The sequence below is a fragment of the Ursus arctos genome, unplaced genomic scaffold, assembly GCF_023065955.2.
Source record: "Ursus arctos isolate Adak ecotype North America unplaced genomic scaffold, UrsArc2.0 scaffold_13, whole genome shotgun sequence".
Taxonomy (NCBI): domain Eukaryota; kingdom Metazoa; phylum Chordata; class Mammalia; order Carnivora; family Ursidae; genus Ursus; species Ursus arctos.
Window position 1 is genome coordinate 47682009 of NW_026622797.1, and position 5506 is coordinate 47687514.

General features: G+C 45.8%; 1 long non-coding RNA gene across 1 annotated transcript; it reads right to left on the reverse strand.

Moving 5' to 3' along the window:
• LOC113264718 (uncharacterized) lies at positions 1–3926 on the reverse strand. The gene is made up of 3 exons (XR_003319767.4): positions 3799–3926; positions 3286–3441; positions 1–2366 (listed from the first exon to the last, which is right to left on the reverse strand). It is a non-coding gene; the product is annotated as an uncharacterized LOC113264718 (long non-coding RNA).
• Between the last annotated feature and the right edge of the window lie 1580 nt (positions 3927–5506).

Sequence of the window (5506 nt, forward strand, 5' to 3'; positions counted from 1 at the left end):
CGGAATTTAATATTTTATTTAATTTTAATTAATTTAACTTACATTTAAACAGTCAGATGTGGCTAGAGACTACCGTGCTGGACAGCACAACTAGGTGGTCTTTTTCTCTTTTAATATGCCTCACCCACTTGCATAAATGTTCTAAGATAACTTACCAAAAAATCAAGCACGGCATGAAATAAGAAAATTGAGATTTTCTAATGAAAACAATAAAAGAAGAAAGTAATTCTGTAAAAGCGAGCAGAGACATAGATGTCCCCGGACACATGGAAGGAGTTAGTCATTGCCTTTGAAAATTAAATTTATGTCTAAATTTCTAGAGACGAAGGCAAAATGAAAAGTCACGCAAAAGGCAACATTGAAAATTGTAGTTAACAATCGTTTGGCTGCCAGCAAACCTTATTTTCCGGGGGCGGTTGGCTTACCCCTGAAGCCCCACACCCTCACCCACCCCACTTGCTTGGTTATGGCAGAGCCCCTCAGGGTGACACTTAACCAAACTGGCCAATCACAGCTGTTTGCTTGAGAGACCGGACATGGGACATAGGACATGTGATCTCTCCCTGGACAGCTGGTGCATAACTTGGGGTCTGCAGAATGAAAGGCAGAAGACTGTGGTCGGCACCAAGACAGGAGAAGGCAGCGCGGTGAGGATCGCAGACAGGTTCTGGGCCCACATCTGTTCTCGCACTTACAACTATGTGACATTGGTCACGTGCCCTAACTTCTCCCGGCTTCCTTCTCTGTAAAATGCGAGTGATTTTCATTCAGGTCTCATAGAGCTGTTATAAAAAATAACTGTGAGCCCATGATAAGTGCTTCACAAATATTACTATTTATAATAATATTAGCGGCAGAATCCCGCCAGCATTCAAGTTGCTAGGTTTGTGGCGTTTGCCAAAACCTTAGCAATTGTCAGCCGTTGGGCTCCATGAGATACACTTCTCCCCCATGTTCTTAAAATAGTGTTTCTATTTGGCTTCAGCTAATTTGGGTTGGGTTTCTGGTAACTGTATCCAGCAGAGATGTAACTTGGCTGCCATTTGTTTGAAATTCCAACTTGTTTTCTTCCCTCTGCAGAAAGCCAGGGGTGCCTAACCTTCCGCAGACTCTGACCACAGGTGAGGGGCATGGAGTAGGAGAACTCAGATGGACACAACCTTTAATGGACATATGCTATATTTTTGGTTGCCCAGAACCCATATGCCCTTCTTATTAGGGAATAAACCTTCCAGAATATGCATCTTGGTGGGATACAGGGCCCCACCTCTTTTTACAGGAGCCAGAAGTCACCAAACAATGTTTTCCTTCATCCATTGGCAGCTACCATGTGGATGTGTGACCTGGACTGGGCTCCTTGAATGCTCCCGGTTGGGACTTGGGAAAGAACATAGACATGGCTTGTGGTTGTCATGGTGATGGTGGTATTGATGTCCAGAGCCATGCTGTGGAGGTGGCAATACCAATGGCAATGCGCTGACCAGATCGCTCCTGCCGTGTGACCCTCACAGACTGGCCCCCCTGCCCAGCCTCCCGTTGTCCATGCCCAGTTCTGCAGCCTTCCTGTGGATTCTGCGAGCTGCCCAACATGCTGCCGATGGATTCTTTCTCTGCGTAAACTAGCCAGGAGCGGGGCCTGTGACGTGTAACCAGGAACCTTGCCTTTCCCTTTCCCCTCTTGAGTAATTAAGTGAGCAAAAATGAACACAGCTCGCTCCTGGGCCTTCGCTGCGTCACCATGAACATTACTCTTCCCATCCCTAAGGTGGGCACATTTCTAGTGATTCTCGCACAATCCTGTAGAGCTTGGACTTCCACTTGGCCATGTTAGGCCTGATTATTACGCCATGGCACAGATGTGATGGAAGAGGGCAGAAGGCCCATGCAGGTACCAGGCATGCCACACTGCTTTCAAAGTTACCAGGATCAGCTTTGGGGCTGATGTTTTATTCCTGAGAGAAGAAAATCAGTTGTCTTCAGAATGACTGAATTGATCCAAGTATCTAATTTTCATCTTCTAGTTGAAGTGGATGTGCCAGGACATCTCTGACAGCCATCTTGTCATTTATATTAAGAAATGAGCATTCTCCATTGAGGACGTAATATCATTTCACCTTCTCATATAACGTTCTTCCAGAAAAAATTCAGTTTGACGGTTTATCCACAATATGTTCTTCTCTGACCTTTAGGCAGACAGGGGCACGTATCCCCACGCCCCAGCACGGTTCCTGGAGAAAAGTAGACAATAAATGTTTGTGGACCAAATGAATAAGGGAGCTAATGCGCTCACGCACACGCAGTGTACCGGCGGAAAATGAGGAGTCAGCTGCTTGCGTTTGCCCTGGAATGACAGACCTTCCATGAGCCTGGTAATGGAGAAAGAAAGAACAGGGCTGATGATCCAGAACATAAACTCATTGCAAAAATATGAGGCTGCTTTGGTCTGTTTGTTTTTCATTGTGAGGAAAATTTACAATTAAGTCCTTCTGTTAAGGTTACAAGCACACCCAGCGGGAGGCTTCGACTCAAGCTGTAGGGCCCTCAGTGACGGGGCAAGTGGCGGTCACATGTGGCGGTGGATATGCTAACACACCCCCGTACAATGAGGCGTTCATCTCTGGCATTGGAAGGTTCTATTTCACTCCTCTCTCGTCCTCCATCCAGCTTAGCTCTCCAGGAGCACCTGGAGAAAGAGACTGTTCCGTAGCCGGCTCACATCCATTTGGATGGTTTGGCTAATCTCTTAGGGACTACATTCTGACTTCCCCCCATTCTTTATTTCATCCAAAACAAAGGAGGAAAGAAACTGTTTCTGACACCATTTGTTATCTATAGAAGTAAAATTACGTTTTTGTTTCCTTCTGCTTTGACCACATCAGGGGAACACAGCTAGACAGATTTTCATGTATTGCAAATTGCCTAACTTAAAACATTGACAAATTTGAAAGATTCAATCTGGGGACCCTAGACTTTCCTTCAAGAGATAGCAGTCATCCGCCAGGATAGCAGACGCGAGCTGTAGGAGGCCAGGGTGACTGCAGTCCAGGAGAGATGGGCTTTGACCCGAAGATAAACCTAGACGTAGCCACACAGGCTGACAGTCTGGGTCACAGAGTTCATTTGCTTGTTGGTTGGTTGGTTGGTTTGGTTTGGATCACAGGTTTTAAGCTGAGTGGAGCTGCTTTTCATGGGGCAACTATATCTAGCCCAGTGCTTCTCAAACACAAATAGTGTGGGGATCAGGACTCGGGATCTGGGTGGAGCCTGAGATACTGCTTTTCTTACCAGCTCTGGGGTGTCGTCAGTGCTGGGGGTCCTCAGACCCCACCGGGAGGAAGAGGCTCAGGCTCCAAGGTGAGCAACACAGACTGGTTTACACAGCAGTGGTTGACGGCTTCCCAGAGCAATTTCTCACACAGCAGATATCCCAGTAAAGGAAACCTGGAGCATAGAAGCAAAAAGTATTTTAAGCATTCTCATTCCTCTTTCCCTAAAGCTGTGGCTTTGGAGAAATCTCAACTTTGGCTGCAATTAGAATCACTAGGGGAACTTTAAAATATCGTACCCACTTCAGACCAATGACATCAGCATCTACGGGGTGAGATCGAGGTGCCAGGATTTTAAAGCTTCCCCAGGTGATTCCAGCAGGCAGCAGGAGTTCAGACTGGGTGCCCAAAGCAAACCTTTACCCATGAGTCATTGGAATTAACTGCCCGCTCCCCCCTCCCCGCTCCTTCCCCTGGCCTCCTGTCCTTGCAAGGACACTTACTCCACATGCCTGGGGGCCATGTTCCCCACCTTGGATTTGGGAATGGCAGTCATCGGCTTGTCTCCCAGGAGAGTCCATCACTCCGGCGTCAAAGCATAATGTGCTCTCAGATCTGACACCAACTCTGCTATCTGCCGAGGCGTGGCTCCCAGAGTATGTTTCTACACAACACAAATCCCACAGGAATGCTGATAGGTGCCATTTAAAAGGTTAGCTACTGTGTGTGCTATGCAATATCAGGTACGGGAAGGTATAAGTCTGGTATCGAATTCACAGGAACAATTAGAGAATAGTTGTGATTAACCGAGTCATAGTGTTAACACACAATAAAATCTAATTTAATTTAAAAATAAAGAATAGTAAGAGAGGGCTACTTAAGGCAAGGAGGTCTTCATGGAGAATGTAGACCCTTCCTTTAAAACCTTCAAGAATGAGTAGGATTTGGATGTGCAAAAGAGTGGACAGAAGAGCATTTGCAGTAGAGGGAACAGCATGAGGCAGAACCTCAGAGCGGGGATGAGTGGGGTGGGATGGGATGTAGAGGGCAGGGAGGGGACTGGCCTGAATACAGTAGTGATGGGAATACTGAGTATAAGCAAATAAAAGAGCTTGCTCATAAGGTGATATCCGATCTTCCCAAAGAGATGATTTTTAAAAAAATTAATAGCCATCCTGAATGTATAAGCTTGTAAGCACACGGACAAACTAATCAACATCTTAGTGCAATATTTATTAACGTCATACTCTTACTGTCATGGCATGAGTTCTCTGGAACCAGATGCTGAGAGGGAGCTCGGGGTACAAAATGTTTTTTAGAGATTAACTCCCGTGGAAGGAAGGGGGGGGGCAGCGGGATTGGGCAGGAAACCATTAAATTGTGAGATAGGCCTGACAAAAATGCCACCAACCTGCAGGGAGCTGGGGTGTGGGGTAGATGTTGCCTACCAGTTACCCCAGGTAAAGCCAAGTGGCTGGGTCTTTGTCTTTCCACCTTGCTCAGTCCCGGGCTGGGAGCTGCACTGAGAGTGAGCCCTTGGTTGGGGAGCAGTCTTCACAGAGAAGCCCAACAGCCCTGTCAGTTTGGATGTAACTCTCTCCCTAAAGTGAGCAACACAACGCCGTGTCTAATGCACGTGCCATTCTAGAATCTTGTCTCGCACAGTGTACAAATGCTTGTCTCCATTCTCACTTTCATAACCAGGTTTTGAAACACTTCTGATGTATCTTCGTTTGCATCACTGTCATCACTTAGCGGTTCTGTTTCACGTTGTGCATCACAGCTTACGGAGCACATCATCTTCACAGTCCTCGCACGTGCTGGATATACAGTTTGACATAAATCCACGTGCAAAGTTACTGAACGTCTTAGCCAAGCTGTGATTTACCAGTTCCGTCTCTTTAGGTCAGCTGTTGTTGGTTTTGACCTTCTTTCTATAGTTGCATGCTTGTGATCGCCACAAAGTAACTTCCTACTGTATACTGTATTTTTCTAAATCATCTTTTTAAAAAATCACTTTAAAAATCTTAGAAGTGATGTCATCCTCTCAGAAGTAATTACTAAACCCTGCTAAATTTTTTTGCTTGCATTTTTTTTATGATTCTAATAGGTAACCTCAGTGAGCATCCCAAACTAGCACTGATGTTCGTCTAATATGTGTCCTCCGGGTAATGATTTTAGTTCCAAATAAAGGAGTTGAGAAAACACCCACATTACAGATGCTCTTTACACACTTTGTA